Genomic DNA, 27193 nt, shown 5'->3' on the forward strand with positions numbered 1-27193 from the left:
TCTGAGGGAGTGCAAACAACTGCCCATTTGTTTGGTCTTGGGAAATTCCACCAACTGCCCGACAGTGTTGGGCTTGAGTCTAGGAATTTCGAGTTCAAACAACTGACCAACACGTCTTGAAAGTTCAAATAAATTCCACTTCATTAGTCTTTGGCCGTTTGAAGAACCGCCCAACGGTTTCGGCCTTTAGTCTTGGAAAGTTAAAAAAACTGTCTAAAAAAATTTGTTCTTGAGTCTTAAGAAGTTTAAACAACTGCCAAACGATTTTGGCCTTGAATCTTGGGAAGTTCAAACAACTGCCCAAAACGCTTAGCATCGAGTCTGGGAAGTTTCAACAACTGCCCAACTGCATTGGTCTTGAGTCTTGGAAATTCAAATAATTGCCCAAAACTTTTCGTCTTGACCCTTGAGAAGTTCAAACAACTGAGCATTACTTGTGGTCTTGAAAGTTCAAATAACTGCCAAATCATTAGTCTTTTGAATTTTGAACAACCGCCAAACGGCTTCGGTTTTTAATCTTGGGAAGTTGAATCAACCGTCCATAAAATTTCTTCACGAGTCTTGAGAAGTTTAAAAAGTGCGGAAAGGTTTTGGCCTTGAACTTTGGGAAGTTCAAACAACTGACCAACACTTCTGGTCTTGAAAGTTCAAATAGCTGCCAATTATTTGGTTTTTGGAAGTTCAATCAACCGCCCAACAGTTTCGCTCTTGAGTCCTGTCATTTTCAAGCAACTGCCTATCACTTTTTGTCGCGAGTCTTAGGCTTTTTAAACAATTGCGGAACAGTTTTGGCCTTGAGTCTCGGGAAGTTCAAACAACTGCCCAAAATTTTTGACATCGATTCTTGGTAATTTTCAACAACTGTCGACAGCATTGGTCTTGGGTCTTGGAATTTCAAAAAATTTGCCCAAGATTTTCGTCTTGACCCTTGAGAAGATCAATTAACTGACCAACACTTGTAGTCTTGAAAGTTCAAATAACTGCCAGAAAGTCATTTTTCTTTGAAACGATTTTGCTCTTTAGTCTTGAGAAGTTTAAACAACTGCCCTATACCTGGCCCAAAGTTCAAACAACTGCCCATTACTTTTTGTCACGAGTCTTAGGAAGATCGAACAACTGCGAAACGGTTTCGGTCTTGAATATTGGGTTGTTGAAACAACTGCCCAGCACTTGTGGTCTGAGAGAGTGCAAACAACTGCCCGACAGTGTCCTGAGAAATTCCATCAACTGCCCGACAGTGTTGGGCTTGAGTCAGAAATTTCAAACAACTGCCAAAAACTTTTCGTCTTGATCCTTGTGAAGTTCAAAAAACTATCCAACGGTTTTAGTCTTGAGATGTTCAAAATATTTTTTCAAATTTTTCGGTCTTGACTCTTGGGATGTTCAAATAACTGCTCAGCACTTTTGGTCTAAGGGAGTGCAAACAACTGCCCATTAGTTTGCTCTTGAAAAGGTCCATCAACTGCCCTACAGTGTTGGACTTGAGTCTAGGAATTTCAAGTTCAAATAACTGCCAATTCATTAGTCTTTGGTAAATTGTTAAAACAACTGACTAAAAAATTTCCTCTTGAGTCTTAGAAAATTAAACAACTGCGGAACGGTTTTGAACTTCAATCTCGGAAAGTTCAAACAACTGCCCAAAACTTTTGGCATTGAGTCTTGGAGTTTTCAACAACTGCCCAACAGCATTGTTCTTGATTCTTGGAATTTCAAACAACTGCCGAAAACTTCTCGTATTGATACTTGAGAAGTTCAAACAACTGACCAACACTTGTAGTCTTGAAAGTTCAAATAACTGCCAATTCATTGGTCTTTGGAATTTTGGTCTTTAGTTTCGGTCTTTAGTCTTGGGAAGTTAAAACAACTGCCTAAAAATTTTCGTCTTGAGTCTTAAGAAGTTTAAACAACTGCGGAATTGTTTTGTTCTTGAATCTTGGGATGATTATGTTAGAGTCGCAAAAGTAGACATACCTTTTCGCAAGGGTTACAAACAATCGTTCACCGGTGAAATGTTTGAAGTTTTTGACAAACCAACACGAAATCCCCCAACAAACTGTTTGATTGATTCCAACAGCGAACCGATTGAGGTTAAATTTTACGAGTGTGAACTAATTCGCATTCTGGAGAAGAATAAATTGTAAGTAATCATGACTGAGGGCCCTTCCAGCCTTACGTTCCCCCTTCTGTCACAATTACCCTAGTTTCATCTGCATCAATGAACTTTTTTAAAGATAACACTCTGGTCAACTTCAAACATCTCCTGAGTGAAGAAATAAGTTTGCAAGGTGAATGGAGAGTAGCAGTTACATAAATTACCTTCCGCACTTAGTTGAACAAGATTGTGTACTAAAAAAAAGATCGGGTTATAGAGAGCATGAAAGTTGAGAAAGACAAGATCTCCAGGCCTTAACTTAGAGAAACAGCAAAACTAATAAAAGGAGAGTATACGAGCATTAAAAAAATACTGGATGAGATTCGTCGATTGACAGAATTAGAGGAATTGGATCCATAGGCTCGAAAATTTGTGGTACCAGTAGCAAAAAGGATCGGGAAAGAACTACTTCTTCAGGCAGCTCCAGAACTGATTGAAGTTGCAACAAAAAGAAAAAGCCCTAAAGAGGCACTCAAAAGCACCGTCACAAAACCAATCAAAAAACAAGTAGGCGGAAGAAATAGATCCAAAAAGTTATCCGAAAAGAACAACGGTGGTGAAAAGAAAAAACGAGACGCGTCATTCCCAGAAAATGAACTGCACAGAGAAATCGCTCCGATTTCTTTTCAAGGGTTAAAAAAGATTACAAATTTAGTCCCGAGTGAAGCAACTCACAGCTCGTTGGACTAATTTGAAAAACCGCACTTAATTGTCTCTTTTGAAAATGCATTCACCCAAATACTTGGACCTTCCTACTCTCCTGATGGTCTTATGATCGAGTTTGAAGTACTCGGAGACAGAATTGATTTCATCGATCTTCAAAGTAATCGCTTGAAAATTTTTGCACGAAATCTTCAAAGCAATGGAACCATGCTTCGATCACATGCTACAGAGGCGGCAAACAGAGATACGCCGTATTTTGTTATCAATCCTTTATCTTCATTTTTTTCTGAATGGTGAGAAATTGTACGCTGTCTCTAAATGGTGAGAAATTATCAACTACAACGCTAATTTTGCCCAAAAAAGCTTTCTTGAGACCAAGTTTCCATACGGTAAGGATGCCAAGAAAACATGGCTGGCTTGTCAAGAGTATAATTATGAAAAAATACCCATCAGCTATTGACGGTATTGGAAGGAGAGCTGAGAATGTTACGGAGCGTAAAAGTCTCGTTGCGGCCTCGAACGAGCTGAAGCTATTTGGTAAAATTGCTTGCGACTTCTTGTCGTGTGACAAGCACCTACTTAGCGGTGTGACAATAAGATTTTGCTGTCATATTTGAAGATGCAGCTAAACACTACAAGGTTCAAATAATCGAAGCTTATCTCTATGTCAGAAAGATGACTGTGACTTTGTTGAAGAACCCGGCAATATACAATTATATCGAAGTACTACCAGAAACGTTTCTTGCAACTGTAGGAGTACAAAACTGGCGACAAGTGGATGTTTTCGCAAAAGAACCTGTTCGAAGAATGAAAGTAGCAATGAGCATAAACTAAGCATATTTGGATACTTATAGGAGAAACACTCATCAATACCAGAAGTTCGGGTTGAATGAGATCATCGTATAAAGGAACGGCCTACCCATTGCTGGAACTCCCATCTCAATATCAGACAACAAAAAATTTCATTACAATACGCTTGATTTTCTTTTGAACACTAGTCATGGACTCAGTCTCGCTAATTATGATAATGATTATTTTATGGCTTTTGATCTCACGTCCACTCAAGAAGCTTCAGACGATTTTATTCATCTTCATATGACCAATTGCACTATTTCGGTCGAACTCAAGTTTGACGCAGGTATCGGTAATAACGTCCAGTTATTTTTTATGGGAGAGCGTGCATCAACAGTTTATGTGCGTTCAGATAGGAAAATTACCAAAAACAATCTAATGATCTAAGCTAGACATGAATACTCTTCAATAAATGGAACTTATTAACCGTTGTAAACATTGAAATATTGCTTTAGAGGCATTTTTCCGGCAGATTTTCTATGCTCTTCAGTATTGAAAAACGATAATACATTCATAATAATGAATGCTTCAATTTCGGATCAATTTGGTACCCACTGGTTGCTTTTTGCTCAAACTGGAGGACAAAATTCTTTGCAGATCCTCTAGGTAAAAGATTATATGATTATCTCCTCGTGTACGAGAATATGCGACATACAATTCACGAGGGAAATCAACAACTGATGAAAAAAACATAACAATCACCTGATTCAGTGTTATGCGGACTTTATTGTATTTATGTGGCTCAAGTTATAATTAAAAATAAATTTCCAATAGTTTTCAAACTTAATGATCCTTATATGATAAAATGTGCTAAAATTTTGTTATTTTGAACAATTTTATTGATGTTTTTGTAAAATTTATAAATTCATTTTTTTCAAATTCTTTCTTATCAACAACAGATATTCTTTTTCTAAAAGTTTATGTGAACCGCGAAAAGTTTCATATCAAGTCTTTCGAAATATTAAGGTATGGCCTTTTGGTTTAGCGGGCAGTAGCTAACCCGGCGTTGCTCGTCGCTACGCTCCTCGGGAACGCCTCCCGCTTGTGTAGTAACCTTTTTTAAAGTTCATCTTGTTTAGTAAATCGGTAGACTCTTTTGTGAGTTCGACCAGCACATGATAATATTTTTTGTTGTCAATCGGTTGATTGCAAAAATCTAATTTATTCTAATGAGAGGATAACGTAAAGTTTGTATTTGAAGTGAAGCCAGAGAATTTGGGTATATAATTCAGTATTTAAAAACTTGTAATTTTGCGGAATTGTTTGAAATAATCAGGGGATTGCTCGGGTTTCATCGACACAAAGTGCGGAGACAAATGATCTAGTGACCCCAGATCTTATTTAGGCAACCCTCCACATGCAGCTTGCTATGTGCCAAAAAAGAGAAAACTACAGTTTCAAGAGTTCTAATAACTTAAACAAAAACTCTCCTTTGTTTCAAATAATTTTTAAGTTTTTAAGGTTTTAAGTTTTCTTTTTTGTTTGATTTGATTTTCAAGTTGTTTTAACATTACCGTCTGTATATTGTTTGTCTTAGATTTTTTGCCTAAAAGATCAATTAAAATTTGCTCTGTAAAAATTTCAGCAAAAAGTTTGAGAAAAATTTGAAAACTAGAAATAATCAAAAATCGAGAATAATTTTTCGCTAAAATTGTTGTTCGAGAAAAAATGAGAGAGAGATAGAGGTAAAAACACTTGCTCATTAGTGAACCTCATTTGAAATATCCTTTTCAGGATATTGCTTTCTTTTCAAAACAGAGATATATATATGGAAGGGTCCAACATTTTCTTGTTGGTAGTCCAACCATATTTATATGGCTTTTTTATCAAACACAATCCGCTCTCTCTCAATATACTACTTTGTGCCCGGTGGCGTTAGCCAGGTCTTACGCAAAGTGACAGAGAGTGTTTTAAGCCATAATTCTGCTTTACTGTACGTTTATAAACATGTTTTGGGCGTAAAACTGACAATTTTTTGGTAAAAAACGTAAAAAACTTAAATTTAATTTTTTTAAAAAATTGAAAATGACCCTTAACCCTGCTCAGAAAACCATGGCAAATGATTGAGGGTAGTTTTAATGGATTTGGAGTCAAAACGTTTTTTCCCAATTTTTATTATATTTACACAAATGTCAGAGTTTCTCAAAAAATCACATCTTTTTAAGCGTCTACTCTCACTGATTGGGCTTTAAACGTTTTTTAATTTCTACGCTTGTCCTAATTAGGCATCAGATAGCGCCTAAAATTTTCATGCCAAAATCACTTGAATTTAAAATGAAAATGAATAATTTAAGCTAAAAATGAAGGAAAAAATTTTTAAAAATTATGTTTTCTAAGTTTTGAAGACGACCAGTAGAACTGTCCTAGAGATCCTATAAAAATTACTGGTTTTTATTGAACTGATTTTCAAAACATTTTTATTAATTTACTTTTTCTTTTTACACAACATAATAAGTTTGAGGTATTCCTTTAAATTGGAAAGAAAAATTTTCTTTCAATTGAATTTACAGAACTGGAGGCGTTCACCGAGGAGTGTAGCGACGAGCAACGCCGGGTTAGCTATTGCCCCTAAAACCAAACGACCATACCTGAATATTTTGAAGGACATGATATGAAATGTTTCACGGTACACTGAATCATAAGAAAGAAACTTTGATTTGACATGTTTCAAGCGTATTCAAATGACAGTCTATGCTTTTCATGCATTTGCAAATATCACGATATCCAATTTGAAAAATTTTCATTTTGTTCAGCATCTATCTACACTTTTATCCTAAATTTCTAATTTTTATTATACCTATTTAAGCAAACCATGAAGTGGGCTTGCGATCATTAAAAAATTGTTGCTTTCCAGTTAAATTTAGTCAGAAAAAGTTTTAGGCTGAATTCTTAATCATGCTAAGCTCTAAATTTTGTAATTAGAGCTGAAATTTTAACTGAAAGTCCAAACCATTCTCCTAAAATTTGTTAAATTTTAAAACAAATTTTTGCTACCCCTTAAAATTGACAGCACAAATTTTAGACTGTCAATGAATCTGTTTTCTAATATACAAAACCCTTGCACTTGAACAAAGTGACAAGACATATAGCTATAATAAAAGCTGTAATAAACTCTGTTTTTGAAGAGGAAAGTACTAATTGTGAAATTTACGGCGAAGTATAACTCTCGTTAATGGCTTCTACATGTCCTTACTCGCAAAACTCTTAGTTTGTAGTCCTAGTCTTTTCTCGTTTTTGGATTCATCATAACCAGTTTTATTTCAGTATTGAAATTTTTCTGAATTACTTCAGTAACTTTAACAAACAAGGCCAAACTCTACTTCTATCGCAATACCTGTTCCTTTCTAGCAGTGCGGAAAAAACAGAACTTAAATAAAAGGAACTTGAGAAGACATGAGCAAAAAGCTCATAAGATCCTTCCTCCCCCTACTCCTCAAACTGTTTGCGATGAGTGTCTCGAATAATTCTAGGGTTTGTCGGAAGCCCGAGAGCACGTCAAGCTGGCACAAGACATGACTTCCATGATTCATTGTATCTATTGCCATACAAAATTTCTCACCGCGGAAAGCTATCAAAAACATTAGCTATCAAAAACATTTGCTGAAGGAAAGCTATCAAAAACATTTGCTGAAGCTATCAAAAACATTTGCTGCATGCATTGCCAGTTTGGGATGGCGTGGAGACGAGCTCTTCCGTTGCCCCATACGAAATTGCGCCGATAAGATCTCAAACTTGGTGAAAAAGAAATTGAATTGCTTAAAGTCATGATGCAAAACAAGGAGGAAATAGATGCTCTCATACTGGAAAAGGTCAAAGAGGGTCCGAACAAAGTGAAGTTTCATGTGGAAGTGGGGATGATCAAAGTTCCCACTGTGCAAGACGGGGACGCCGGAAACTTCGAAAGGACCATGCTATTTCAAAACACTGAGACATTGACAGTGTACTTAGAGGGAATAGCTGGAGATCAATACTTGGAACTGATTGAATATTTGGTCAACCAAGTCAATTCATTCACTTTTCATGTCAGCGGATGGATTATCGATCAAATTGGAATTTGCAAATCAGTTTTTATGGCCTTCTCACTAATAAGAATAGAATTCTACCTCGATCTACCTGATGCACTCAGCGCTGCTTCTACTCTGCTCACAAATATAAACACTAAAAATGATGACCGTTGTTTTCTATACTGCTTTGTTGCAGCATTTTACAACGTGAACGAGCTCGCACTCTACCCCACATCTAGACAGTGGCTGGAGAAAAACAAAGCCTTAACCTACGATCTGGACAAAGAAGAAAATCAATGGGGAATACGAAAAGCCATTGGGTCTGATTGATATGGACAGAATTGAAAGACTGAACAATTGTCAAGTCAACGTCTTTTGGTAAGCAATACGTAATACTCCCTCATTAATTTTCCTCACCTATTCAAACCTACTTTATATTTCACGTCAAAACTAGATATAAAATTTATTTTTCTGCTTATGTCAACGATGCCGAATTCTTGCCCACAAGAGTATCGAGCAGATTTACTACTAGCCTGATTTGATTGTGGACTTGTTGCTGCGGACAGATGGATCAAAATAACACTATGTGTTGATAAGTGATTTCCAAAAACTGGTCGAGTACGTGCGACACAAAGTGCAATGATTCCAATCTGAGATTTGCCGCAAATGTTTCCACACATGCGCTTCATCCGAAACTCTGAGAAGACATCAAGAACTATGCTACCAAGACGAAGATGTCATCATAACAATGCCCAAGCCGGGAAAAGATGAGCAAAACTTCAAAAACTTAAGAGCTCGTTAGTACATACCCAGAATAGTCTACTTTGATTTGGAGTTTTGCTCTTACCAGTATACGGACCGCAACCTGATCCGCAAAAATCTAATACGCAAACAATTGAAATCCACCAACCGTGCTGATACGCCTTAGTAGTAATCGAATTTGGGAAAAAAGACCTCTTAAAGTTTAAGCTTAAAAGAGGACTGAATGTGATGGAAGAGCTAATTAGCTCCCTTGAATCGTTAGCGAGACTAATTTACGAACAAAAAATGAAAGATTACACTTTCACCGGTATAACAGACCAGGTACGAGAAGATGCTAAGGCTTTTTGGATATGCGAGAACAATTTTCCGTTAATGATCAAGTGGTACTTGATCATTGCATTACATTAACAAGTTTCTGGTCGGGCACACAATGAGTGTAACGTTAATAGAAAAACAACAAATTACTTTCCAGTGGTATCTCATAGTTTGTCAAATTAAGATTTACACTTTATAATCAAAGCGCAGGCAAAAAGCGATTCGGAAAACACTTTTTCTGTTAAACCCGCAGCTGAAGAGAAATATATATCCTTGACAATCTCAGTGTATATAAAACCGTACACGGACAAAAACGGAAAAATCAAAAAACTCTACGAAAATCTGAGATTCATCGATTCGTATAGTTTCATGCTATCACCGTTGGCAAAACTTGCTGATAACTGAAGTGTGGTTCTCTTGGTGATTACCACGACTTGTACTTGACTACAGATGTGCTATTACTTGCTTCCGTTTTCGAAGCCTTTCGTGAAGTTTGCTATCAGACTTACGGGCTGGATTACGCCTGTTACTTCAAGGCAAGTAACTTTTTCGGGGACGCCTTTCTAAAAAATTATCAGCCCGACTTGAAACTCTTAACGGACCGTGACTTTCTGGAACTTGTGCAGCGAATGATATGAGGAGGCATGTCGTCCGTTTACGCGCGCCGATTTTACAAAGCAATCAATAAATACCTCGTTAATTTTTCGCCCTCAGAACCAGCATACTACATCCTCAAGGATAATGAAACACTGCCCTTTGCCATTAAACAATTTTTCAACAATTGAAAAAAGTCTGGAAGACATACTGCTCACCAGCGAAACCTCAGAGTGGGGTTATCTAGTTGAAGTCAATTTGACCATACCCGAATAATTTCAATACTTCTCTGCTGGTTACTTTCTTGCCCCCTCTCGCGAAGTGGACATCGGTGCAATGAGCAACGAGCAAGTCGACATGTTTCGAAAAATGGGAATCACAACACTGCCAAAAGAGCCAAAGCTTCTACAGACCTTGCATCCTAAAGAAGGTTATGTTTTGGATTACCTTACACTAAAGTTGTACCGCGAGCTGGGAAGGAAAATAATTTACCTAGGAAAAGTTATTCAGTTCCGCCAAAGTCACTGGATGGCAGGCACCCTTTGTTGGCCTCAACACCCGCCTACGAAAAGCCGCGGTAATTAAACTCCAGGAGAAGAGAAGTTTTACAAGCTAAATGTTAATTCAGCATTCGGTAAGACAATGGAGTCTAAGTTAGGTAGAAGAAGCTGGAGATTGTAAGGAATGAGAGATATATTTTTAAAAAAAAACAGCTCTGAGCACAATGAAGAGCTTCTAAATCATCGACGATCAGTTAGCCACAAATTAGCTTTTCAGTAACAAAAACATTGTGGGACAAACCTATGATAGTTGGTGCGACCATCCTAGACCTCGCCAAGCGTTTCATGTTTCAGTTTCGTTATCAAAAAATGAAACCAAATCTTAACTTGGAACTCCTTTACTCGGACACGGATAGTTTTATTTAAGCCATAAAAACTGACGACGTTTACCGAGACGTAGAGAAAATAAAAGCTGATTTCGACTTTTCAAGTTACGATGAGAACCATTTCTTGTTCGAGGATACCAACAAGAAAGGGATGAAATTCAAAGACGAGGCTGGTGGCTAGTCGATCAGAGAATTCATCGCCCTAAAACCGAAACTAAATTCGGTCGTCCTTAATGGTAAGTAAAAATTCCAACTGAAGTCACCCTTCCACCCCCATACCTATCTTTTTACAGATCAAAATCTCCACCACCACCAACTTCCCTCCCTCCTTTAGTTTGTAGCAATAAACAATGGGCATTTAGCTAGTTTAGGCTACGTTATACAAATTAAACAATGTTGCCTAAACGTTAATTTATCTGAAAACATATATCTTCTCTTCTCCTCTTTTTTAATCATAATTAAGAGTCTTCTGCTCTTTTTTTGATAAAATGAAGGAAACTTTGATTGGTATAAATTGAGCTGCTGAAGTGATATGAAACTTCCCCTGCAATGTAGAAAAGAACAATATTTTGCTTCTGTTTAAAAGGCACTCAAAAGTTGCGTGCCAAAGAAATAAAACGGAGTGCACAGCAAGAACTGGTCCACCAAACCTTCAGGGACACATTATTCGCTGGGAAAACAATGAGAGTGTACAATAATTATTATATAGTTTCGAAAAATCATACCAAAATGACAGTGAAACAAAACAAAGTTGCATTATCACAATTCGACTCAAAACAATTGCTCCTTTTCGACGGAACTTCGACAGTGTCCTTTGGTCATAAAGCCGCCGAAGAAAATGCATTTTTAGAAAACCTTTACACGGACACCGAGTGGGCCAACTCATACAAGGAAGATGATAACAATTCGCCCGAATTTCAACTGCCGGATTGGGGATATTTACAGCGGCACTACTCAGAAACAGAGCTGCGAGAAGAAGAAGCTTCTAGTAGCCGAGTCCGTGAACGTCCCCCTGTAAATAACCCATTTATTTCATCTGAAGCTTCAGAAGAAAGACCGTCTAAAAACAGCGAAAAGAAAACTAATACAATAAATTTTAAAACATTTATTTTGAGATGACTTTTACTGCTCTTCCTTTTTATACTTCGACTTAAACTTGTTTTAGTTTTTACCAATTTACCACTAGTAAAATGTTCGTATTGGACTTAATCACTGTTTTAACAAAAATAGCTTCAGGCAAATGACCTAGTTGACGCAAACCAAGTGTTAATTCGAACAAATGTGTGAAATCCTTTGGTTCAGTTTCAATAACAAACTTTCATTAGCATGACAAATCTTTGACGAAAAGAAAGAAAGCCAGGAAATGATATCCACACAAAACTATGACAAAAAGAAAAGTTCAGGAATTAGGAAGATTAACTATTGCGGAAACGGGACCGCTTTAAAAGGAATTAGAAGGAATTTTTGTATCGGGTCCCGGTTGTTAAGCTCAGCTTAACAAGGTCCTAAGGAGGGGGTCTTTTACATTTGGGGTGGGAACTTATGTTCATTTACAAAATCTAAGGATAGGGGTCCTACAAAAAATTAAGGAACCCTTTCCTATGATTTTCCTTTTCCTGAGGACCCCTCATAGGAAGGACCCCCCCCCCCCCCCCTTAGGATCCGGGACACGATACAAAACTACTTCTAGAAAACTTCAAAAAAATTAGTAAATTTTGTATATTTTTTTCGATTTTGATGGTTGACGATTTTGATTTCGTTTCGAGGGACTATGCGAGTCAGAGGTGGAGACATAGCCACGTCACCAGAGCTCCCCATTCCATGTATGCGCCTGCAAACTGGGGAGAAAAATATCTCTGAACTTTCAGAACTTCAGCAGTATTTATCGCAATTGGTCATTTGTGTCAAGACAGTTGGCAGAAATTATGTTTTGTCTGCTCTTCAAAGCGATTTAGCCCAATTAGTCGCACATCGGATTTGATGTTATGTGTCAATTGCATCTGTTAATTCACGCTTCGAATAAAGTGTTGTTCACTAAAAATTCAGCTTCGGCATTTTCATACTTTTCCTCTCATAACGCAGTTGTTGGGCAAATTGTTAAAATTTGGCGAATAAAACACAAAACAAAAAAGAACAGTGAGAAGTCATACCTGCTCTAAAATGAAGTTTTTGGAAAGGTATTTGAAGTTATGCATTTTAACTGCATGCGTTAATTGTTTCTTGTCTGCTGGCGAACTGCAAAGAAGAATAATCAACGGATACGATGCCCCCAAACGGCCTTTCTACGTGCAATTGCTGATAAATGGAGCAGGCATGTGTGGAGGGACTCTTATCAAGGATAATTGGGTCTTGACTGGTGCTCTTTGTCTAGCCACAGCAAGTTAGATTCCAAACCCATTCAACTCTTCATCTCACTCAGCAAAGAAATTATCAACTTTTTTTGTTTTAAAGGAAAAAGTTTCGAATCCAAAAACTTTTAACGAATGAATTGTGATTTTTCTGGAGGAGACTGTTTTTCAAAAAACTTTCAAAAAGCTTGTCGACTTTATTCAGATCGACTAAATGAATTTTTTGAGCTCTTCGAATCACTATGTTTTGTCGATTTTAAAATTAGTTTTTAGCCATGTTTAAAGATTTCAACAAAAAATATGGCATGTTTTGCAAAATATTGCAATTAATATATATTGGCGAGAAGATTTAGAAGTCTCTCATGGTCGGTCAGCCAAAAGGGATTTGCGGTCGGTCTGAACATAGTGAAACCTGATCTAAACTACATTTTATTATTGGATAAATTAGATATTTTACCACTGTAAAATATTTGATATTAACCAATCATAATCCATCTAACTAACAACCCACTTATTTGTAAGTGCTGAAATTACTTGTAATTTCAGCACCAGAGAGATTTGAATTTAACTTAGAAATTAGTTGCCTCTCCAAGAGAACTTCAGCAGCCGCAATAAGCCAGTATACTCTAGATCTATTGAGCCTAGCAGAGACTAGTTAAACACCCTGAGACTAGTAGATTTAAGAGTAAGATTAGGATCGGTATTAGACTAAGAAGTTGCACGAATCTATCCGGCCGAAAATAAGATAGCGTGACGAGCAGACGGTGTACCCTATCCGAAATTACTCTATGAGTTAACCAAAAAGGACCTAAGTCAATAGTGCCAAAATGGGGCCCTTTGGGTGACCAGGGGGTCAAATTTCTAATGAGAGAAGCCCCCCCCCCCCCCCACCCCCAAAATCCGCTACTGCTTTTAAACCTGATTATTATAACATTAGTCAGTATTTCATAGAAGACATATTTCAGCCAAAATCATCCACAATAAATTGATTTATTTACTTTTTATAAACATATATAAATACATCCCAGGTGCTGTTCATGAGATTGTTCGTTGGAGCTGAAAACTAAAAATTTGGAAAAAGTTGACAAGAAAATTTTTTTAGATAACGCGGTAGCAGAGATTGGAGACTTCACCAAGGAACGGCCGAAATTGCAATTCATTTCCGGCTCTATGTTTGCTCACCAAGGGTAAGAAATTGGTTGTATTGTTATCAGAATCGATTATTTCTTTAAGACAACAATCCAGTAAAATGCTCGTTTTGCAAAATTTTCTGCGTATGTCATTCATTTTTGCAACATTTTTGCAATATTTTTTGTTCACTTTTTCAAAATGTTCTTTTTTAATCATTTTTCCATTATTTTCAGCATTTTTCACGATTTATTCGAAATCTAAACCTACCCAATTTTATCAAACATGCCCCCATGTAACCCAGATTACCACCCCCATGTTTACCAAATTGATCATAATCCAATATATTTGATTATGATCAGCTAAAAAAGATTTTATTGATTTGAATTAATTCAGTTTTTCAATTCAATTTGTTTTATTTATCTAGAGACTGGCAATGTAGACTGCAGCGCGTAACTGGGGGGGGGGGGGGGGATGGTAAAGTGGTGGGAGGGGGTTGTGGTAAAAAAAAACAGTAAGATGAAGAGTTAAACTGCGATGAATTAAAAAAGTAGAGACAAAAAAATATAAATTTTATTCTGAACTATAATTTTTTATGAAACGTGATATGTAGCAGCTGCACTACACAGAAATTGAGATAACATCGAACAAAATTGTAAATTTCATGAAAAACCCCTCAAAAAATCCATTATAATCGAATAAAAACGATTATAATGGATTTTTTGGCATAAAAAATATTGGGAATATAAACCATTTTTATTGGATTATAATCGATTATAACTATAATTGTTTATATTGACAAAAAAATTTCAGGATTATAATCCATTTTTAATGGATTAAAATCAATTATTTTGTCGTTTTATAGTTACTGACCATATTATGGCAAATAATCGATTATGATCCATGGACGCTCGGCGCGGTCACCAGCAGCCATTTGGGGGGAAGGGGGTGGTGTTGTGGTAAATTGTGGGGAGGGGGGGGGGGTAAATAGGGCGGGTTGTGGTGAAAAAAACAGTAAGATGAAGAGTTAAACTGCGATGAATTAAACAATCGAAATATAACTTTTTACGAACAGTAATATGTAGCAGCTGCACTAAACAGAAAATAAGATAACGTCGAACAAAATTGTAAATTTTATGAATAACCCCTCAAAAAATCCATTATAATCGAATAAAAACTATCATAATGGATTTTTTTGGCATAAAAAATATTAGGACTATGATCCATTTTTAATGGATTATAATCGAATATTTTGTGGTTTTATAGATGCTGACCATATTATGACAATAAAATCGATTATTATCCCTGGGCGCTCGGCGCGGGCACAAGCAGCCATCGGGGGAGGGTTGTGGTAAATACGGGGGTAAATTACGGGGGGGGGGGGGTTGTATCAACAAATTTTGTAAGATGAAGAGTTAATTTGCGATGAATTAAAAAAATAGAAACAAAAAAACGTAAATTTCATTCTGAAATGTAAGTTTTTATGAAACGTAATACGTTGCAGCTGCACTAAAAAGAAAATGAGGTAACGTCAATCAAAATTGTAAGTTTCATGGTTAACCTCTCAAAAAAATTCAACACAGTCGATTAAAATTGATTACAATGGATTTTTTTGACATAAAAACATTTAGGACTAAATGGATTATAATCGATTATAATGGAATAGTTTGACAAAAATATTAGGATTATAATCCATTTTAAATGAATTATAATCAATTATTTTGTCGTTTTATAGATGCTGACCATATTATGACAATATAATCGATTATGATCAATGGGCGCTCGGCGCGGGCACAAGCAGCCAGTTAATGTGCAAGAAGTACTGAAAACTCCGCTACTAATAAATAAATAAAAGACATTTTTTCACAAAAATGCATCGTTTGCAAAGTGCCTGCCTTGATAAAAAAAGATCATGCAACAGTTCTTGGGCGGATTCTGGACTCAGAAGGCAAATACTGTCTTGCTCCCTGACGCTAAATACACCAGATTAAAATCAAAACTTTTTATTGCGCGTAAATCAAGTAGCAACATGTTGAAAAATCAGAAGCTTGTTTCAGGTATAAAGTAGGATCAGTGGTGGACGATATTGCTCTGTTGAAGCTTGAATCTCCTGTATCAGAGAAAGATGTTCTGCCTCTCTGTGCTGATCGAAATCCCGGACATTCTACACTGGCTACTATAGGGATGGGCTTGAACGAATCTTGGACGAATTGGGAGTCAATTGAAGAAAAACGGAAGAATGGTTTTGCTGTAACTCCTGATGTCCTACAGGAAATAAAGCTGAAGGAAAATGCAAATTGCTTCGATGAACGGACAGGTAACTTAAATAAGACTTTTATCTAGAATAGCGGTGTTCATCAAATCATTTTGAGTCTAAACCCATGAGAATGATAAAAAACTTTGATAAAAAATTTCAAAAAAAAACAATGAAATCGCACCTTTAAAAAACTGAGCGAAATTGGGCCCCTTGTAATAATTTGTTCAAATTTATGGAATTTTTTTACCAAATATCATACATTTTATGCATTTCCTAAAAAACGAATCGCAGGAAAACAGCATAGCTAGTTTTTTCGATTGATGGTTTTTTCTATATCATTTTCTTAGAGGAATTGTAAAATTAGCATTTTTGCATAAACTAATCTTAGTGTTATTCTTTTTCCTCTTCTAATAAATTCTATAATAAAATTTACTTTGTCAAAAATGAAAAATTGCATAACAGTCGTTTTCAAAATTTGTAATCGTGCAAACAGAAAAAACTAAATAAGTCAGTAGCCTATACATCTGAATTATTTATTTATAAAATATAGCTCCTACAAAATCTTAAAGAACCAATATTATTATCAGGTTCTTAAAGGTTTTATAAAAATCATGACATTTTGCCAAAACTTTACTTGATCAAAAATATATCTTACAGTGGATTAAAATTGCAAAATTTTCAGGAGTGAGATGTCTTGTCTCTTTTAGGTTAGCCTAAACACAAAACTTCAAAATGGAAAAGAAATTTCATAGAAACTCCTTTATATAAAAAAAATCCCCGCAGTAGTAAAAAAACACTGCGTTTCATATAAAAGCAGATTATATGAATTTTCTTCTCCGTGGTGAAACTTTGTGTTTAGATTGACCAAAAGTAGACACGGCATCTCACGGTTTGAGATTTTGTAATTGACGGCAATATTACGATCCACCATAAGATAGATTTTTGTTTCAGTAATATTTTGGCAAAATGGCAGAGTAGGAGAACAGAATTGAATTTTAAAAACTTTTTAGGAACTATAATCAATTATAATATGGGCTAGTAAATATTCCAATTCTTTTTTATATCGTTTTTGTCAAGATAAAATGTAAGTCAATGTCGTTAGGTTTCCGCAGAAACAGTTTGCTGCCCATAAGTTTAACATCCTCGTGTTATTTTTTGCAAAAATACATTGTTGTTTGCAAGGGTGGTTTGGGAGTTTCATTGAAATGTTCGTTGAAATCAAAAAGTTGCAGGCTCTGTCGGGTGACTGTATCGAAAAAATAAAGGTAGGTGTGTATTCAGAAGCTGATTCAGTGTCTATGAACAAGGGTGTTCGTGTTTTTTTCAGAAATTGATATTTCCAAAAACAATTCAAACTCCACATCAAATCAACAATTAGAATTAAAATTAGCACGAAAAAATGGTTTTTCTACTTAAATTTTTAAAGTGAATTGCAATTGTTTGCTAAGGCAGGGGAGAACTATAGTTTGATCCAGTGTTTTTTTAAATTGACTTGAATTTTATCAGAAAAAAGTAAACAAATGAAAAGGAATGCTGTGAATCAAAAAGCTGTAAGCTTCAAATATTTTGAAAAATCAAAAATTGAGAAATTTTTCCAAATTGTTTTTTTTTCAGTTTTCTTCATTTCAAATACTTGAAATATCTGGTGTTTAATGCTTAAAAACTTGGAAAAAAAGTTTTCACAAAATGTTCCCTGACACTTCTTCTCAAAATGATGATATTTTCTGTTTTCTATCTCATAAAAATATATTTTTTTGCTTTTCGCTCTTGAATTATGAAATGTCTTTTCCTTCTTTTTCTCGCCATTTCTGCTTCTTACAAAAATACCGACTGTTTTTGCCGTACCTATGATTAACTATCCTTACTTCAATGGAATGCTGGACATTTTATTTTGTAACAACTTTTGCAAGAACGCCGATTGGTAACAACTTTAACACTGCTAGCGCTTCCTTCGATAAAAATTGATTATCCTCGCTAAATTCAAAGGTTATTTGAATCTTTTTTGATTTGTTCAACAAATCAACATCGCTTATTATTGACGTTTAAGTGTTAGCTGCTTAATCGTTAATGTTTTTTTGGCCAAAAAATTTTGACTTTTTACAAAAATTTTATGTTTTATACTATTTTGCAAATTTTTTTTGTGTCCTGGATTATGTCTAATTTTACAACTTTATGAACTGAAACATACTAAATGCACTATAAAACTTACGAACTAACTTTATTGTCAAAAAACTGCAGCCAAAGCAATACGCCGCAAAAAGTAAAACAAAAAAATCTTGTCTAAAAACTTGGTGCGGCTTATTCTGTGCTTACATCAGTTTCAGTATTTTTAGATAACGCGATTTTTCAGAAATTAGTTTAGGGCTTTTTAGAAGTTCTTCAGATGTCTTATAACGTTTAAACTACTCTTTGATGACATAAAACACTTGCAGAACTAGGTTTCTGAGCTTTTGATACATTTTCATAATCATATGATCAATCATAAAACATTCATTGACATTCAAAGAGCTGTAAGCTATATGATGTTTCTTAAACTTGAACTTTAAAAGCATTCAGCCCCTTTTTTTATATTTTGTGCTCATTGACTTTGTTCTACAGTTTTCTAGCAACCTGGTCATCAAAAGTTCCTCTCTGAAATTTTATTCTGAATTTTCAATCAAAATTTAACAAGCATTTGCCGTAGTTGAAATAAGTTTGTAATTTTCACCTCAGATAATCAATAGTTTCCAGGTACACTTTTAAAAAAACTGGCAGAAAGCGCAACTTATTTTCTAGGGAGTAACCCGATCACATTTAGCACGTCACTCTGCGTGAATGTTAGATTAAGAATTGGATTAGACATCACACACATTTTTTGTTCCTAATTTCGAAAAAAAACTGGATTTTTGTGCTCAGAATGGTTTTTTCTGCAGTCAAATTTGACTTTAAACAAGCCATTTCAACGCGATCTGTTTTATCAGGGAAAAATTGATGTCCTAAGCTTACGTTTAAAATTTTTCATCTGTGATAAAAAATGGTTTGTGAAAATATAAGGGTTTTAAAAGAGCCAAACGGTCCAATTAAAAACGATTAATGCACATTAGTTCAACGCGTAAGCAGCAAAACTATCCGGCTCAGAAATTGCTCTACATTGAAATGACTCACGCTACTTCTTCTAATTGTTACGTTACTAACAAAGTATATCATTTTGATTTTTTATAGCGGATGAGGAATGATTTTTTAGGTCAAAATTCCATCAATGTTTTCAATTTAAAAACTATTCCATAGTCCTAAAGGAAGTCAAAAGTTTCTGGATCGAAGTTTTTTTTTAAAAAATAAATTAGTTTTTGTTCCGATATATATGTCTGGGGTGCTTTTTCCAGTCCGACTTTACAAAAGTTGACAGCGTATGGCTCTTGATCGTGAAATCTTTGAGTTGCTAAGGGATTATGTTTGAAATCGACTGAAATGCGGATGGCATCGGTTTTCGAAGAAAATTTTGATAGTTTTAATACGCGAATCATTTATAAGTGGCAAATATTCGCTTTATAATGGCTCATAATGAACTGAGGCCAGCTATAAAAGGTCATACTTTCTGTTTAATTGTTAGCAACTGCATTTGATATGGGCATTGCAAAATTTATAGTTTATCATTATTTTGAACAAAGCCCATTTAAGACCACTTAAGGGCAGTCGGAACAATCTTTGCCCTGATATACGAGCAGTCCTGTTTGTTTTATCCCATTGAATGAAAGATATATATTTTTTAAAAAATCGTGTAAGTGATGCACTTATAATGCCAGAGAAACTACCATGAATACAAAAGACTATTTCTACAAAAATGTATATAACAAAATTGTACTATTAAGCAACCCTCCAGTGCAATAATGTATAATAGCTGCAATAATTGAAACAAGACTGCTCGTATCAGGGTGAAGCCCTGAATGTTTCGACTGCCTTTAAAGGTTTATGGAGCAGTAAAAACGTTAAAAAATTCAATGTAATAAAACAAAATGAATTTTTTTTCTCTAAAATTTGAAATTTTTTATGAAAATTATATCCCCACACGCCATATAAAGTACAAAAGGATAGATTTTGCTCCTTATAACGAATCAATTATGGCGAATAAACTTCTTTCAACCAATTTGGAACGATTTCTAAGACTTAACAAGACTGCTCGTATCAGGGTGAAGCCCTGAATGTTCCGACTGCCTTTAAGGTTTATGGAGCAGTAATAACATTGAAAAAATCAATGTAATAAAACAAAATGAATTTTTTTTCTCTAAAATTTGAAATTTTTTATGAAAATCATCCCCCCACACGCCATATAAAATACAAAAGGATACATTTCGCTCCTTGTAACAAACTATTTATGGCAAATAAGCTTCTTTTAACCAATTTGGAACGATTTCTAAGACGGATTTACTCTCCACTTACGCGTTAATAGCGCGAAATAAATCGCGCGTTAATTGTCCCGAATTGGCCAAAATGGCAATCTTTGAACCCTCGTAACTTTACGAAAAAAGATCACAGGTGAAATACCTTTTCAAACTTGAGCTCAAGACAACAATACCTTTCGAATGATTTTTAAAAGTTCCGTCAAAAATGGCTTGTTTAAACCCCCGTAACTCTACAAAAATAATCACAGGTGAAATATCTTTTCAAATTTGAGCTCAGGACAACAATACCTTTCGAATGATAGAAAAAAGATTCCGTCAAAAATGGCTAGGTAAAAAGTCGAAATTTGTCTGAAGAAAAAAAACCACCCGAGCACAAATATTCCGTTACTTTCGTATCGAAAGTCGGAACAATAACTTTCCGCTTACGCGTTAATAGCGCGAAATATATCGCGCGCTAATTGACCCAAATTGGCCAAAATGGCAATCTTTGAACCCTCGTAACTTTACGAAAAAAGATCACAGGTGAAATACCTTTTCAAACTTGAGCTCAAGACAACAATACCTTTCGAATGATTTTTAAAAGTTCCGTCAAAAATGGCTTGTTAAAAAGTCGAAATTTGTCTGAAGAAAATAAAACCCACCCCGAGCAAAAATATTTTGATACTTTCGTATCGAAAGTCGGAACAATATTCCTGTTGAATTTGTAATTTAACTCTTAATACTTCATACCCAGAGGAATTAACCCATAGAAAACCAAAAATGTAACAAAAATGTCAAGAATTCTTCTTAGCAATTTTTAGTGACTCAATTGTGACTCAAAAATGACTCAATTTTTATTTTAGATATGCCCGGTGATCCCGAAAAACTAATCTGCTGTTCCAATTCCCAGAACGAAAACGTTTGCATGGGGGACAACGGGGGACCATTGGTGTTCGTGGACAAAAACAATAAGGCCACATGTTTGTATGGCCTCACAAGTTATAGCTTGAATGGGTGCCTAGGAGGCCTTTCTGTTTTTACAAGAATCTCAAAGTATATGGAATGGATCGCAACCACGATATCGGATAACTCTTGATATGAAATATCAAAACTGTATCAAGCAACCTTATGGTAATTGAAAGAAATATCATCTGCAAAAAAAAAATAATTGTGAAGGGAATTAATTCTGCATTAAATGTTGGCTTACTTTTCCTACAATCAAGTTTGTCAAAAACATTTCTGCGTGATTCGGGCAGCAAGAGTTTGCCGGTTTTTCATCTAAAACGAGAACATTAGGGGGCAAACTGTACCTTTCGGGTTTGAACGTGTTCCCGGGTTGAGGTGCTTGAATAAGTTTCGACTGAATCGACCTGCAGGAGCTATGTTTCGGCAGACTTGTCACAAACTGGCTACTTTTTGATCGACTCGACTGAATATAAAAAAAATGGCTATGTTTTGACCGACTCGACTCAAACAGGCTGTTTCGACCGACTCGACTAAATCAAAAATTTGTTCGTATGTGTTTGACCCTAGCGTGCTGATAAGACCGACTCAAACTAAACTGGCTAATTTTCGAAATACTCGATTGAAGCAAAAATGTGATCGACTGTGGTACCAAAAGTAAAATCAAAAACTATCCCGCGGACAAAGCGGGCAAGCTAATTAGTAACTATTTTTTAAACGACTCAATTTTTAAAATTCATTCCTCGTTATTGACAGTCCAAAGTTATAGTTTCATAAAAAAATAGCCAAAAATGATTAGAGATCAAAAAAGGGCAGATGGAACATTAAGTTTTTTGGCCTCATTTATGAGACCCTTTTTGTTCCGACTTTCGATACGAAAGTAACGGAATATTTGTGCTCGAGGTGGGTATACTTTTTCTTCAGACAAATTTCCACTTTTTAACTAGCCATTTTTGACGGAATGGACCTACTTAACAATCTCCACCCCTTTCAACAAAAGGGGGGGGGGAGATTGTTGAGTAGGTCAAAATGGTCGATTTTTCAACCAATCAGAATGCAGCAAAATTATAATTGTCAATAGAAAGCTCAGTGCTAATTTACTGTATTTATTTATAGGGGTGGAGATTCTTAAGTGGGTACCATAGGGGGGGGGGGGGGGGGGGGGTTTGAGATTGTTAAGTAGATCCGACGGAATTTTTATATCATTCGAAAGCCATTGTTGTCCTGAACTTAAATTTGAAAAGATATTTTACCTGTGATTATTTTTCGTTATGAGGGTTTAAAGATTGCCATTTTGGCCATTTTGGGTCAATTAGCGCGCGATATATTTCGCGCTATTAACGCGTAAGCGGAAAGTTATAACGTCTTATAAATCGTTCCAAATTGGTTGAAAGAAGTTTATTCGCCATAATTGATTTGTTATAAGGAACGAAATCTATCTTTTTGCACTTTGTATGTAGTGTGGGGGGATGATTTTCACAAAACATTTCAAATTTTGGAGAAAAAAATTCATTTTATTTTACTTCGTTTATTTTTTTATGTTGTTACTGCTACTTCATAAACCTTAAAAGGCAGTCGGAACCTTCAGGGCTTCGCCCTGATACGAGCAGTCTTGTTGTTTTTGTTGCGGATTCGACAAACAAGGCCGGTGCTATGTTTTGACAGACTAGACCCATACTTGCTATTTTTCCACCGAGTCGATCGAAAATGACTTTTCGACCGACTCAACTGAATCTAACGTGTATTCGGATGTGTTTGACTATTTCGACCAACTACTTTTCAGAGTCTGTACAATTTACGCTATGAAAAGTTGAATTTCACAATCAACTAGTATAATGTGTTGAATACTTTTGCTTTGACATAGGGTAAACTTAATATTTTAACACCAAAAGCTTAATACAAAAATATCCCGCGGAAAAAATTATTCTGAACTGAAATCAGGCAATTGGTTATTGGTCATACTATTTCTTACGACTCATTTTTCCCAGTTAATATTTCCTTACTGAAAGCACAGAGTTATACTTTAATAAAAAAAATTGCCAAAAACCGATCGAAAAAGAGCAATTGGAAGTTTACTTTTATGACCTCACTTAAGTAAACCCTTGCTGTTTTTGTTGTGGATTCAGCAAACAAGGCCGGTGCTATGAATTGACCGACTAGAACCATATTGGCTATTTTCCACTGACTCGATCTAAATTGATTGTTTTGACCGACTCGACTGAATCTAAAGTGTGTTCGGATGTATTTGACCCAAGAACGCTAAGTTTCGACCGACTCGACCCAAACTTGCTATGTTTTGACCAAATGTTCAGACCCTGTGGAAATCGCGAAATTTAAAAGTTGATTAAATTTGATCATTCTGACCACTAACTAGTATAATACTTTGAACATTTTGCTGTGAAAACGTTATGAAAATATTAGCAATGAAAATATTTTGCTATTTGAAAACGTAATACCAAATTCTATCCAGCAGACTAATTTGTTCCGAACTAAAATCCAGGAAGCGCTAATTGTTCATTTTATTTTCTTGAACGACCCTTTTTTTAAAACTCATTCTTTAATTGTGACAGCCCAGAGTTATATTTTAACAAACAAAAAACTGCCGAAAACGATTAGTGATCAAAAAAACGCAGTGGAACGTTTAGCATTTTGACCTCACTATAGAGAACCCTGATTGTTTTTGCTGCAGTTTCTGCAAACAAAGCCGGTGCTTTGTTTTGACCCACTAAAACCATAGTGGCTATTTTTCCACCGACTCGATCCAAATTGACAATTTTCACCATCAACTTGTGTAATATGTTGAGTATTTTTGCTTTGACTTAGCCTAAATTTAATTTTTTAACGCTGAAAACGCAATATCCAAAGTTAATCCAAGAAAGAAATTGTTCTGAACAGAAATCAGGCAATTGGTAATTGTCCAAAATAATTATTACGACTCATTTTTAAAAATGAATATTTCCTTACTGACAGCCCAGAGTTATACTTTAATAAGAAAAAAAAATTAGCCAAAAAGGATAAGAGATCAAAAAAGAGTAGTTGGAAAGTTATAGTTATACCCTTGTTGTTTTGTTGAGGCTTCTGCAAACAAGTTCGGTGCTTTGCTTTAACCGACTAAACCCATATCAGCTATTTTTCCACTGACCCGATACAAATTGCTTGTTTCAACCAACTCGATTCCATCTAATGTCCGGATGTGGTTGACCCAGGCATGCTAGATTTTGACTGACTCGACCCAAACTGGCTATGTTTCGACCAAATGGTTTTCACTTTGTTCATTTTACGCAATTCAAAACTTGATCGTCCTCGATCATTTTGTCAACCAACTAGTTTTTACGATGATTTTTTTTTGCTATGATATAGTATAAGTCTTTTTTTACGCTGAAAGCGTAATAACAATTGTTATCCCGCGAAAAAAAAATGCTCTGAACTGAAAACAGGTAAGCCCTAATTGGTCTTTTTGTTTTCATGAGCGACTCATTTTTACAACTCGCTCTTCAATTTATAGCCCGAACTTATGTTTTAATTTGAAAAAAGTTACCAAAAACTTTAAGAAACAAAATAGGGCAGTTAGAACGTTCCCTTTTTTTGCCTCAATGAGGAGAACCTCGTTTTTTGCTGCAGATTTGGCAAAAAAGCGCATGATATGCTTCGATTGTCTAAAACCAAACTGGCTAGCTTTCTACCAGCTCGACCCAAAGTGGCAATGTTTCGATCAACAGTTTTTCGGAATCTGTATAATTTACGCTGTGCAAAAATGATCGACTTTGATCTTTTCCACCATTAACTATTTTATTCAGTTGTATATATTTGCTTTGATCTGGTCTAAACTTATTATTTTAACGCTGAAAGCGTAAAACCCAAAATTATCTCGCGGAAAAAATTGTTCTGAACTGAAATCAAGCAATTGGTAATTGTGCATAATAATTTTTGACGACTCAATTTCAAACATTAACATTTACTTAGTGACAGCCCAAAGTTAGAGTTTAATGAAAAAAATTGCCAAAAATGATCAAAGATTTAAAAAAGCAGTTGGAATGTTTACTTTTATGACCTCAATTAGGAGAACTCTTGTAAATTTTGTTGCAGACTCGTCAAACAAAGCTGGAGTAGTGTTTGTCACGAAACCCTTAATCATGTTGATTTTTTTCGTCGCAAAAAAGATGGTGTTTTTTTCTGTGTAGATTGGAAACACGAATGAATAAAACGAAGCGCAGCTCCAAAGGTAAAATTCGCTTTAATGAAATTTTCTTTCATTTATTCCATCTTTTTGATTTTTCAGGGTTTGGTTGGCTATTGCGTTTGCCAGCAACCAGCAAACGGCAAACAAGACCGTTCGTAGCAGGACAAAAATAATTATTATTCGGAATTCGGGGTTGATCCAAACTTGTAATACAATTTCCATGTATTAAAAACTTCTTGCCATAGCGTTTCATACAATTCCATGCGTACAGAAAATTCTATGAAATCTCTAATATAACAATTTTTCATATATTAAAATTGTATGATAACTATTTTTCCATAAACCAAAAAGAGCACAACATGAGGAACGTCCTAGAGCGGCTAGTGAAGAGGAGATGAGTGAGCCACTCAGCGATATCGAGTGATGCATACAGACGCGGCTACGGTCTCTGGAGTGCTACTTACGGAAAATGAAGTGTTACTTACAGTCCAGTCCAAGGACTAAGAGGAAGCTTTTAGATGACTTGTTTGAGGAAGAATGGGGTCACCCTGGAAGAACCTGGAGCTGCAGTTGGGGGAATAACACACGGTCCTAACACGACGATCTTGAGCCATATCCGCAGGGAAGGTCATACCTTCGAATGAAACAGGTCGGCTTTCCTGGACACCAAACTTCAGAGCAATGGGCTACGTTTTTGGTTGAGTTCAACAAGCGGGTAGGAACGAAAATGGATGTCAAAGAGTTCAAGAAAGAGTTATGGAAAATTGTGATAGAATACGTGGAACATGTTTTGATCGGGACTGGACTAGATCGAGATACTACAGAAAAGCTACTCAAAAAGATGGTGCATACTAGAGAAACCAGACATGAGATAATCCTGTAAAAACAGCTCTCCTTTGAAGACTAAGCGTAAAACTGATATCACTAAAACTAAACCTTTCATATGAACGATACCGATTACTATGAAAAAAAGATAAATTCATACTCAGGGCAAAGGGGGAAAGAGAAACTTGAGAAAGGGAAGGGGGATGTTCAAGAGTCAACGAGAAAGAAATCGGAAAGGGAGAAACTTTTAATGGTTGCTGAATCCATAATTTCGCGTACAGAGCCGAGATCCATGAGAATGAAGCGTGAAGTAGAAGACCACAATCCATCTGCGAAAACATTATGTTGAGCGAACCTAAAAGAGGTACTTCCGATGGATTTGGCTAGGTGGAACACCTAGGAGTCGCACTAGAGGTTGAAGACACTTCAGACCCGAAAGCTTTGGCAGGATCTCAGGCAACAGCTCTTGAAGATGAAGAGTGACACTACGAGTGGACAAACATAGTAAGTCAACATGAGAACTGATTGATCTCGAGCCAATGTCAGCATGTTGGTGAAAAGTTACAGCAGATAAACTTTAAAAGAATTTGACCAGGATTACAGATCGTTCATGGTGGATTGACCTGGATACAGTGAAAGAATTCAAAAGCCGCTCAAAGTGCTCGGAGAGAAGGGTTGCATAGAAAAAAAGATTTTGAGCTAGGCAGCAAAAAGCTTACCTAAACAACCTAGAGCAGAGAAGTAAGCTGGCCAGAAATTGGGAAAGACTGTTGCGGAGTAATTTGACAATCAGCTGGGGACTCCTTCATTGGCGAAAGTCTCGATGGCAAATCCATTTGATAGGATAGGGGGACAGTTGCTATTCGCTTGGTGCCTGGCGGGTGTGACACTAGAAGACCTCACGTC

The sequence above is a fragment of the Symsagittifera roscoffensis genome, chromosome 3, assembly GCF_963678635.1.
Source record: "Symsagittifera roscoffensis chromosome 3, txSymRosc1.1, whole genome shotgun sequence".
Taxonomy (NCBI): Eukaryota; Metazoa; Xenacoelomorpha; order Acoela; family Convolutidae; genus Symsagittifera; species Symsagittifera roscoffensis.